Raw genomic sequence first — 13,630 nt, forward strand, 5'->3', positions numbered from 1 at the left:
TGTTACAGTTCATCATGACTATTACAGTACTCCCCGCGTGGAGCCAGACTTTGATATTTAAAATTTTGTATATATAACATACAGACTCCCTGCGAGGAGATCCAGAACACTCAAGTTATTTTTTTTGCTGAACTCATGATGGTCAATGGCCACATATGAATATGCAATATGCATATGCAAAATGTAATTTCTCCCTTTTAATAGAAATTACGACTTTTTCCTAATGGGAAAAAAAAGTAACAGCTATATTAAACTGCTAGTTTTTGAAAAATAATATTTAAATAATGATATTAGTTTATTAATTTATTAAAAATTATTAATAGGTAACGGCTAGTTTTTGAAAAATAATATTTAAATTAATTTATTAAAACCAAATATTACTAGTTTTTTAAAAATAATATTTAAATTATGATATTAATTTACTAATTTATTAAAAAAATATATTAATAAGTAACTACTATATTAAACAACTAGTTTTTGAAAAATAATATTTAAATTAATTTATTAATAATAAATACAAAAAAAAAAAAATCAAAGTCAAACTCTAAACAAGGAGGGAAGTCAAAAATTATAAAAAGGAGTCAAGACCCTAATCAAAACAAGATCATTTAATAAATAAAAATTAATTAAATTAAAAATAATTAATGGAAAATTAAATAAAACAAAAATATACATAAGTCAAAAGAAAATATATATATATATATATATATATATATATATATATATATATATATATTCAAAGAAAAGTAATCAATAAATAAAACATGGTTAATAATAAAATATGGGGTTGAGGCCTATTAAACAAATAACAAAATTACTAAAAGGAGTTAAGAACAAAAGAGATGATAAAATACATATAAAAAATAAAAAATAAAAAAAAACACAAATCACACTTGTAGGTTCGAAACGCGTTGGCAATAATTTCTCTTATGTGATTTCTACCTAAAGACTTTGCTTAAAAAAAAACCTTATTAGTGATTTCACTAAAAAGAAAGAATATGACTATTCTATGGAAATGAACTTAAAAAGTTATACAAGTTAATTTAAAATAAAATTAATAAAAAAATTCCTAGTATTGATCTCACTAAAAAGAAAGAATATGACTATTCTAAGGAAATGAACTTAAAAAAAAATCATTATTTTTAAACAACTATTACATTTCTCACTTTAAATTTAGAATAAAATATAAATTTATAACTTCTTAATTATATGATAAAATTCCAAATCACCAAATAATTAATATAACTAAAAGTCATATAATTATATATAATTAATATACTATATAAAAATATTTTTTTAAATCATTATACAAAATATGCACAATATAATAATAAATGATACATAGTAATTTTATATTAAACCTAATACATAATTCAAAAGCTAAGAAAATTAAAATATGATATATATTATATAACATATAATTATATATAATTAATATACTGTCAAACCAGGAGGTAACTCCTCAAATGTAATTGTGTTCTTCATTCAGGTTGTTCATTATTATATACAAGAGGGAGTGACTGTTCAGTTCATCTCACGATGACTCTCCATTTTCTCTATTATTAATTTACATTAATTACAGTTGTTCACCCAATCCCTATGATTAGGTGGCAACATTTCGCCCCTTAATTTGAAGGGATGTTGCTGAGTCCAAGCATCGTTCTGAATCTTTCAAGCTTTTCTCTTCCAAGCGCTTTCATGAAGATGTCTGTGATTTGCTCATTAGTGGAACAATGACGAAGATGGATTGTTTTGGCCTCAACATGATGTCGAATCAGATGATATTTTGTATTGAAGTGCTTCGTTCGATCGTGGAACTTTGGGTTCTTGGCAAACTTTATTGCCGAGGTATTGTCAATCATGAGTGGAGTTGATTGTACTTGTTTTACCTGCAAATCTTCAAGAATTCTCCTGAGCCACACAATTTTTTGTTGCCTCAACTGTTGCCACATATTCTGCCTTTGTTATGGAATCTGTTGAAACTGGTTGTTTGTGTGATCTCCAGGAGACATCTCCTGATCCAAGACTCATAGCATAACCTGAAGTAGATACCCCAGTTTCTTTATCTCCATCGAAGTCTGAATCAGAGTATCCAATCAAGCTGAATTCGCCCACCTGTGTATACTTGATTCCAAAGTCTTGAGTTCCCTTCAAGTACTTTAGAACTCTTTTTGCAACATAACAATGTCCCTCACAAGGCTTTTGCATAAACTTGGAGAGGATTCCAACAACAAACGAAATGTATGGTCTGGTAGTAGTTAGGTAGTTGAGACTTCCTACAAACTGTCTATACTTTGTTGCATCCTCAAATTCTTTTCCTTCAATGGATGTGAGCTTTAATTTTTGTTCCATTAGAGTAGTTAGAGGATTGCATTCAGTCATGCCAAACCTGTTCAATAGGACCAATGTACTTTTTTTGAGAAAGGAATATGAACTTCGGATGTTGAGTTACTTCAATACCAAGATAGTAATGAACATAGCCTAAATCAATCATTTCAAAACATTTCCTCAATTCCTTCTTTATGGATGCAATGTAGCTCTCATTGTACCCTGTCATCAAAAGATCATCTACATATACCACAAGATATACAACTATTTTTCCAACCTTCTTGACAAACAAAGTTGCATCATCAAGATCATAATGTTTGAAATTGAGTTTCAGAAGATCCTCAGTTAGATTTTCATACCAGGCTCGCGGTGCTTATTTGAGGCCATACAAGGATTTCACAACTTTGCATACTTTATGTTCATGTCCTTTTACAACAAATACTTCAGGCTGGGACATAAAAACATTCTCTTTTAGATCTCCATTCAAGAAAGTAGTTTTTACATCCTTTTGAGGGACTTTCCAACCGTTCTGAGCTACTAGGGCAAAGAGTGTCCGGATGGTAGCCCATTTTGATGTGGGGGCAAAAGTCTCCTCATAATCGATCCCTTCCTTCTGTGAAAAACCTTTTTCCACAAGCCTGGCTTTGTGCTTGTCAAGTGATCCATTAGCTTTATACTTGTTTGTGTAGACCCACTTGCAGCCAATTGGTTTGGTTCCCAATGGAGGATCAACCAGCTTCCAAGTGCCATTCTTTATCAGGGCATCATACTCCTTTTGCATTGCTTCTTTCCATTCATCGTGAGAAGCAACTTCCTTGAAGGAAGTTGGTTCAAAATCTTTAGAAAATTCAATTCACAATCATAAGAAACATCCATATCAACAGGTGAATCAGAGTCATCTACATCATCTCCATTTTGTCGGTTTGAATTTCTAGTTCCTATCTTTCCAACCTCTTCAGGATGAACACTTCAAGTGTCTTTGTCAGCCACTTTGGGAGACTTTCTCAGATGGTCCAAGCTGCTCCGTTGATTGAGTTGGGACTGAATCAAGATTGAGTCTCCCAATTTTGTCAATCACATCACTCAAAGTATCATCCTTTGTGGATTTTCATGCGAGGGAGAGAGTGCTTCAGAAGAAGATTCCACAGGTTGATCTAGTATAGGAATCCCCCCTCAAGATGTGGAATCTGATTATCAAATTCTTGAAATGATTTTGCATTTGCGAATCTATCCAAGCGAATAAGTTGCTACTCAACAACATTGTCAGTTTTGGATGATTCAAGAAAGATTACATCTCTAGGTACAACAAACTTTTTATTGACTTCATCATAGAGATGGTATGCTTTGGAGGTGTTTGAATGCCCTAGGAAGATACACTTACGACTTTTTGCACCAAGTTTGTTTCTATGTACCTTTAGTATCAAGGCATAACATGTGGAACCAAAGACCCTGAGATGCTTTACAGAAGGAATGTGCCCATACCACATTTCATAAGGAGTCTGGTTTCTAATAGCATTAGATGGACATCTATTCTTTATATATACAGCACATAGAACTACATCAGCCCAAAACATCAATTTTACATTTTTGAAAAACATCATGGAGTGCACCATATTTAAGATTGTCCTATTCATTCTTTCAGCTACTCCATTTTGTTGGGGATTATAAGGCACAATTGTTTGATGTTTGATCCCATGTTGGTGAAGATAGTTTTTCAAATTCATCTGAAGTGTATTCTTTTCCATTATCAATGTGAACAGAGCCAATATGAGATTGTGCATCATTTTCAATCCTTGTATAAAAGTTCTTGAATGTTTGAAAAGCATCAGATTTGTTCTTCAATAAATAAACCCAAGACATTCTGGTGTAGTCATTAATAAATGTCATCATATATTTATTTCCATTTGCAGAAGGAACATGCATTGGACCACATAAATCTGATTGAATGAATTCAAGTTTTCTATGTGCTCTGGAATGTGAATCATGAAAAGGCTATTTGCTATGCTTTCCTAGAATGCAAGCATCACATTTCTTAAGTTTCCTAGGAATTGTAGGCAAACCAGTAACACCATTTTTCTTCAACAAGTGGAGGCTGTCATAGTTCAAGTGTCCAAATCTAGCATGCCATAATAAACTTGATGGAAATGTACCTTCTTCATAATGACAATTGTATGAGAGATTTTGTGCACGAGCAGAGGTACCCTGTAGCTTGAGAAGCCTTTCTTCTTCTAACCCCGTCATGACAAGTGAGTGATCTGATGCTTTTCTCACCTCAAGCTTGCCATCAAACATATGAATGGAGTGTCCTTGCTGGCGGATGTGGAACAAGGACAACAAGTTTCTCCTTGGCTGTAGGAGATATAGAACATGATGCAGAAGAAAGTCTGGAAGACCAGGCAATTTAAACCTGATTGTGCCAAGCCCTGATGGCTTGAGTTTTGATTTGTCTACACAGTATACTGCTCCATCAACATTATCAATAAATTCTTCAAAAAAATCTCTTCTAAAAGTCATGTGGCAAGTTGCTCCTGAATCAAGCAACCAATCATTTTTCCAAGAAGAAAGTGAAGCATTAAATAAGCCTTCATTTACTCCAATATTACAGTGTGCCATAACATAGTGAGCAAATTCAGGTGCTTTTCCTTTCTCTTTGTCATTAGTTTTACCTTTGGGTTGATTTCTTTCCTGCTCAATTTTGTCCCAAGGCAACTTGCATGTGGATGCATCATGTGATCCATCTCTTTTGCAACGTATGCAGTGCAAACCTGACATTTCTCCTTGAGAGTGCCTCCCCCCCCCCCCCCCCCCGCCTTTGAAATTTCTTCCTCTTCCTCTTCAACCACCTCTTCCTCTGGAAGAATCTTGAGCGAGATTCTTTTCTCTATGTGCAAGATACACAGCCTCTTCAGGAGACTGGAGAGTTGTCTTCTTCCAAAAATCTTTCTCTCTTTCAACAAAGTTTTTCACAAGGGAGTCAAAGGTAATATCTTTGAGTTTTCCATTTGCTTGCAATGACTCAAGATAATTTGAGTAAGTGGGATAAAGTGCCTTGAGAAAAGCTATCAGAGGAATGTCCAGTTCAACATTAGTGACTTTGATATCATGCATAATAGATTTTACTTATGATGAAAGAGCAAGAGGATCATCATTTTGTAATTCAAGGGTGAACAATTTAATCATGACTTGAACAACTTCAAGTGTAGAGTGTGAGTCATAGAGTTCCTTCATTTTTTGTAAGGCTTCGAAAGCATTTAAAAATGGAAAAATATGGCAACTCACCTCTTAATTTACTGATGCTGCAATCAATGCATAAGCCTTGTTGTTCTTATTTTCCTAAATGACAAATTCCTTGTCTGAGGTAGGCTATTTTAGCTCTTTGTCTCCGTCTCCAACACACACTCCTTTCCACAGCTCTTTAAAAATGAGAGTGTGTTTGATTTTCCACGACCATTTTGGATAATTCTCCTTGCCAGTGAGAACCACTCCCACAATAGATATCAGTGAATGCATTTTTTTAAAAATGTACCCTGCTACTAATATATAAAAATGCACTTCTTTGTGGTTAAAAATTGCACTCTGATATATTAAAAAACAGAGGTATTATTTTTTTGGGGAGGTCCTTGGGACAGCGTATACAGCGTTATGGAGGAGCGTTTATATATGGGGATAGCGTATATATGAAAACAACGTTATGTATGGAGGCCAAATAGCATGGATACAATGTATATATGCCAAAACAGTACTTAAAAGCAACGCATATATATATATATATATATATATATATATATATATATATATATATATATATATATATATATATATATATATATCAAAACAACAGTTATATATATGAAAACAGTCAGCGTTATATATGAAAATAGTGTGGGAGACAACAGAAGAAGCAGATGGCATCGTGAAGAAGGAGCCAAAAATTTGCTGAGCTCCTCGTCGTTTCTGCTAGTTGAATGTGTTGAGGTAAAATCCTTCCAACCGGAATATCTAAGGGCGGATCTTCAAAAAGGCTCTTATTACACAGTGGCAGCCTGTCGTCGATTGCAGGAAAACTGCGGAGCGGAATCGAATGTGGGAGTATGGTGTTTGAAGGAGGCTTTGACAGAGGGCGAGATTTATACAATGTTTACGGCTAGAGTCATTTTCCTTGTGTTGTCAACTATTTTACTACAACCAGCGGAGACTAATTAATAAACCAAACTTGTATTATGTAGAGAAAACGCAAGAGGACAATTATGCACAGCCCAGGAAGCGCAGAGGGTGTAGGCAATGATTAAAAAATACCCTATGGCAGAGAGCCCAGAGAGCGCAAAGAATATGAGAGAGAAAATATGGCAGGAAAAACAGATACAAGGAGTTACAACTAATTTTGGGAACTTGGCTCTGATACCATGTCAGACTAGGAGGTAACTCCTCAAATGTAATTGTGTTCTTTATTCAGGTTGTTCATTATTATATATAAGAGGGAGTGATTGTTCAGTTCATCTCCTGATGACTCTCCATTTTCTCTATTATTTATTTACATTAATTACAATTGTTCACCCAATCCCTATGATTAGGTGTCAACATATACTATATAAAAATATTATTTAAAATCATTATACAAAATTTGCACAATATAATAATAAATGATACATAGTAATTTTATATTAAACCTAATACATAATTCAAAAGCTAAGAAAATTAAAATATGATCTATATTATATAACATTTGAATAAGACCAAATTATATATATATAATTTCGTCTTATTCAAATGTTATATAATATATATCCTATTTTAATTTTCTTAGCTTTCAAATTAATAAAACAAAAATATAAAATAAAAGGTTAAATGGTGAATTGTTTTTATATGAAACGTCACATGTGATATACATATAACCTGAGGTTTACTAATCTTTTTATTTTATGTGATATATCATATATCATGTTTCTCATAATCACATTTATTCATTTTTTCATAAATTAATTTAGATTCATCTTAAGGAGATCAAATTTATTTTCATTTTAAAATTTGCACTTCAAGAGATTTGATCCGTATTAGCAGTGGGTAGATCCAAAGTTAAGGTGAATCTATACTCATTTAATTATTAATTATGATTGCTTATATTTATAATATTTTTTCATTTTTTATTCTCATGTAATTTGACTGAGTCAAAATATTTTAATTAATAATTCAATTTATTTTATTTTATTTTATTTTTATGTAATTTGACCAAGCCGAAATTTTTACATAATATGACAAGACAAACATGACAACACCTTACAACACAACATATCTTCCATACTAAGTTGGAGAGCACCTCTCCACACAATAAACATGAATTCAATTGACTCCATAATGGTTAGAGTATATAATATTTTATTGTTTGAATTTTGAGTTAAAGTGATATGAGTACTTTATTTATATATTTAAAAGTAAAATACTTTTATTTTATGTGATGCTTTTATTACATCTTTAAAATTAGTTTATGAGTATTTTTCATCATGAATATTATTTTTTAAGTATTATCATAGTTAACTACAAGTTTTCGTTTATCAATAGTAATTTGACAAATAAACATTTTTAACTCAACCAATGGCAACTCATCTTCAGGGGATGATGTCAAATAGCACATTTTTTGTTTTGAGGCACATTCTAGACCTCAAAATTCCTCTAATGAAAGTCTTTTGCCATCGCTTCACACTATTGTTTCTTTAGGTGTCAATGGTGGGTGTACTTAGTGTTTGAGGCTTGAGGTTACATGCCACAACACCTATTGCTACCAAGAATAATGTTGGATAGTTTGTGAGTTGATATCTCTTTCAAGCAATAGGTAAATAGTGTTTCTTTAATGGAAAATTATCATTGTAGGAGCAATAGTTGTGTATTTTGTGGTCCCAATGAAGTGAAGTGAGATTTCAAACATTATGAAAAATAAACAACATAGGAACAGTGCAAGACTTAGTGGAAATATTAGTTTGAAATGAACATTATGAAAACAAAGAGAAAACAAGAGAAAAAATAAAACAAAACAAAAGTACAGTTGTGTGGTTGACACACCAAAGCACATTATAGAAATTCAAGAATGAGAAAAAGAGTTGGTAGCATTCATGGGAACTCATAAAAGGAAGAACTTTAGACTTGATGTGCAAGTAAGATCTCTACTTCAATTGATTGGAAGAGAAGTGGCTCCCCTTCGCCTTCCATTGAAAGTTTTTACATCCTCCCCCTTTGTTACTCTAGCCCATCTATGAAACCCTCCCTTGATTGTCTTTCTTTGGCTCTCAAGAAAAATAGGGACATGTTTCCCTCTCAAGTCTTGGAATTGGATTACAATGTAGGTAAGGTCAACCTTATTGCTATATTTGAGAAAGAGAATCATTTAGATGATGTTGGACTAAAGCCATGAGAGAATATACAAGTTAAAGTTCATTAGGGGCATGGAAATTAGTAATTTTGTTTACAAGATTTTATATGTTTTCTTGTGTTATCTTTTTTAATCAGCATGTAAGTTAGTGCACCTACCAAGCCCTTGAGGCTAGAATAGTGAAGATAAAATCTATAGGAAAATCAAAAGTTATATTTGTACTCAGAACATTTGGTCACGCCCATATTTCATCTTTTGTGTTTTATAAAGTTGCCCAAATTGGCCAAAACATTTTCTAATACAAAATAAGTTGTTATTGTGAAGAAAAAATATTGTTGTGGGATATATCCATGGATTGCAAGTGAGGCAATGGTCTATTCACATAAGACCTTAAAAAAGGAAAATAATTTAAATGTTCTTGGGAAGTAGGTGCTAACACAAATAATGAGGTAGAGGACTACAAGGTCTCACTATTGTAACAAACAAAAGAGTGTACAGATTCGTGTTGATTGGTGACTGTGATTATCATAAAAAGAGTCATTCGCTATAAAAATCTCTCATCCAGTATTGATGACTATAGACATTGTCATCAAGTGATTATCATGGGTGACAAATGTGACAACCCTACGCTAATTCCCCTTCATTGTAAATATTTCATATATTTTGATTATAATTAAAATGCCTTAGAATTGGGACACAAATTCTAGGGTTTTAGGGAGGTTTCTTGGGATTTGAAGGAAGCTAGACTCATTTGATGACAACCATGGAAGGCCAGAAGGTGTGCCTTAAATGGACGAGTTTGATAAATTAATTGAGCAAGAAAGAAGGATAGAAGGGACATTCCTACCTTAGATAAATCCACAACGTACAGAAGACAAAAATTCAAGGAGGATGGGATGTGTTGGTAGTTGGGACAACCTAAGGTCAACAAACACGAAGTGGAGGGAGGAGCTGACACAACAACATCCCCATGACCATGTGAAGTCAGAACCATCATGACCGAGTTGGGAGAAGGTTACAAGGAATGTATTCCCATGCAACCAAAAAATAGTTACAACTGCGTAATGGAGGAGAGATCGTCATACTTCATGCATTAGGGAGGACAACATTATGAAAATGCATTTTCTTTCTCATGCATAGGGAAGAGATACCACTTGGATATAAAGAAAACATAGAACACATGAGAGCACAATACAATGAGAACATGAGATGAAACTCTGAGGAAAGATAGACAAGAAATGACTGCATCATAGAGGAAGAAAACCCATAGTGTAGGGAGGAAAAGGAGTAGAAAACTATGTTATGCTATTAGAACACAGTGATTAGAGCCATCATTCTGTTTAGCATTGTAGAAGTTATGGTGAAGAATTGTAACTGCACATGAAATTTTAATCTAAAAGAAGACACAATCCTACTCTACTATTCTGTGGAATTCAATCCACAACTTAGAACTTCAATCATAAACAAGAAAAGAGAATAGCACACATGCACACAATATTTTTCTAAGGGAAAGAAATCTTCTAAAAATCCATTTGCCTGCTTGCATTCATCTCATGAATATAGATGTATTATAATTTCTAGCTCAATCTGAGCTCAACCTGCAAGTGAATAACCTATTTATATTCTCATTGAGAAGCTCTAGCTGAGAATTAGTGAATTTTGGCCTCTGCTTGAGCCCCTATTTCCTTGTGCAACTCTTGAGGAAATTAGGCCCCTAATATTTAGGAATTTCCTCCAAAATTCTTGCGCAATTCCCAAGGTTGATCATTTGATTGCATGCAACACCTATACACTCAAGACTAGTCTACAATTGATGTCACACTGCCTTGGAATTCACACCACAACTAGGGAAATTGAATTCTCTACATGCACTATATTGATTGATCAATTAACTAGATGATCACTATGTTAGACTATTAACCCACTGCACAACTGACCTTCCACTAGTTCCTCCAACAGTTAGAAATAGTATAACTGAAAACAACTTGAAATAATTGACCTTCATTGCTACAAATTTTAAATCACACTTGTTTAACTGAGATCCAAACCCTCTAACTCGAATTTAATGAGTAAACTAAGTGATAGAAGCCATGTCACACAAGTTAACTGCATCCAAGTTGTCTATTGATGTGGAATTTTAATTTTTCTCAATTCGACAAGGGCAAAATCAAATTGAGACTTTCTTGTTGCATTTTTAAACACTCTGTCTCAGCAAGAAAAGGCTTATCAACCACGCCTATCCTACACCTGTGGAACTCAAAATTCCCTCTTGACAAATCCTTTGTCAAGATGTCAACATCTTGTTCCTATATCGGAATGTATTGTAACAACACTATCCACCTCTACACACAATCTCGTAAATGGTGATACCATATATCTATATGCTTGGATTGATCGTGAAATACCATATTCTCAGAGAGCTTGATGCAACTCTAATTATCACAATAGATCAAAGTTGGATCCATCATCTGACTAGATAGTTCCACAAGTATCTTTCTCATCTAGATCGCCTCACATGTTGCTTGACTTGCAGCCATGTATTCTAGTTCTGTTGAGATGAGCGCCACATATATTTTCTTCCTGCTGTACCAGGAAACCATTACGGACCCAACACTGAAAATTCCACATGATGTACTCTTTCAGTCGGATGGACTCCCTACCCAATATGCATCTGTGAAGCTACATAACTTCACTCCCTATGTTTGTCAATACCTTAATCCATACTGCGTAGTGCCTCTAAGGTACCGCAAAACATGCTTAGCTTCCTTCCAATATAATTTGTATGTCCTAACCATAGCTTGGCTCAACTGGTTGACTGCTAGCACATATCTGGTCATGTTTTCACAAGATACATAAGTGAACCCACTAGCTCCCAATAAATGGTAGCATCCACCTCTTCACCTGAAGTGGCATCCTCCTTCCTCCAGTTGGTCGCTAGAGGTATCTCCATAGGTTTGTAACTCTTCATGCAGAATATCTGTAGTATCTCATTTTCATATTTCCTTGAGACACAAACAGTTCCCCATCGCCTTGCCATACTTCCAACCCAAGGAAGTAGTGCATGAGACCCATGTCCTTCATTTCAAATTCCCTTGCAAGGTCCTCCTTGCAAGATTTGATCAACTACTCATCACCAGTTAAAATCAAATCATCAACATATAGGACAGTAATATGCAATTTATCTTCTACCAAGATATGATAGAGGTTCGAATCCACTTCACTTTTGTTGAAATCCAAACCAATGAGATAATTGTCAATCTTGGTGTACCAAGCACGGGGTGCTTGTTTGAGACCGTGCAATGCTCTCTTGAGTTAGCACACATGAGACTCTTGATCAAATCTTTGAAAACCTTATGGTTGCTCGATGTACAGCTCCTCCTCAATAACCCTATTGAGGAATGTTTTTTTTTTAAATCCATTTGGTGGATCTTCCACCCCATCTACGGATCTAGTGGAAGAATTGATCTAATGGATGAATACCTTGCTACATGAGCAAAGGTTTCCTCATAATAAATTCCCTCAACTTGAGAGAATCCTTTGGCCAAAAATATGGAAAAATATGGACTTATACTTCTCTATGCTTTCGTCTACTACATGCATAACTTTGAAGATCCATATCGAACCCGCTACTAATTTATTTACTGGTCTTGGGACCACTTCCCAAACATTGTTCTTTATGTATTCATATTCCTCCACCATTGCATCAACCCAAATAGGTTTCTCTACTTCTTCCTCAAAAGAGGATGGCTCATTCTCTACAAGCTCATTCATTAGATCCATGTAGCTAGTGTGCCTCACAAGTGACCTCCTTTGCCTGCGTAAATTTGAAGGAGCTCCCACATTCTCCCTCACATCCTGCACAAGTCTATCGGCTTCTGTGGTTCTTTTTCTCCCTTCTGTGGATGGTTCTTCTTGAGTGGATGTCTTCACTCTCTGCTCCTCATTTTATGGCTGCTCCACAACTTCCTGAGGCTCCTCTTCTAGTGGGATTTGAAGCTCCCTCTCAAGAGAGAACTTCATTTCTTTCTCCTCATCGAACTTTACATCCTTTTGCATGAATTTTATTATGAGGGATGGCAAGTACACATGATAATTATGTGGTGTTTTTGTGTTACCCACAAAAAATCTCAACTCTGTTGTCGGCTCAATACTCTTCCTTGATTATTTAGAGACATGGCAGTAAATAGAGGCTCCAAAAATCTTGAAGTGTGACACATCTAGATTTCTCCCCAAGAAATCTTCCTCTTGTGTGATCATACCAAGAATCTAATGAAGACTCTGATTTTGCAATTAGACTGTTGTGTTACATGCCTCTGCCCACAAATGTAGTGGTAGGCCTTGGTCATGTAGTATAGCTCTCGCAGATCCAAAAATGTTTTGGTTCTTTCTCTAAGCTACCCCATTCTGTTGTGGGTTGTGGGGTGCTATAAACTCTCTTCAAATGCCTTCTTTCACACAAAAATCCTTGAATTCATGCAAAACACACTCACCTCCATTATCACTCTTGAGAGCCTTCACCTTCTTGTTGGTCTCTTTCTCAACTAGTGCCTTGAACTCTACAAACTTTGAGAATGTCTCATATTTCTTCCACGTGAATAAAATCCAACACTTCCTAAAGAAATCATCAAAATATATAGCATATTACTTATGTGCGGTAGTGGAGGTTGTCGATAAAGGTCCACAACCATTAGAGTGGACTCTTTCCAAAATTGCATGTGCTTTGCTTTCTCGATCATGGAATGTGGATTTCACATACTTCCCCAAGGTACAACCCTTGCATACATCATGTTTCTCAAGTGCTCCTTTTGGGAGGCTAGTGGTTATTTGTTGCATAATCTTTAAGGTGCCATGATGCAAATGACCAAGTCTTTTGTGCCAAAGTTCACCGACAATGCGGCTCTGAACTTTCTCAGCCTTACTGCTTAATGCAGCAGAATCTTC

Source organism: Pinus tabuliformis, chromosome J, assembly GCF_031772625.1.
Source record: "Pinus tabuliformis cultivar Carrire ecotype Pingquan chromosome J, CPIR1, whole genome shotgun sequence".
NCBI lineage: Eukaryota > Viridiplantae > Streptophyta > Pinopsida > Pinales > Pinaceae > Pinus > Pinus tabuliformis.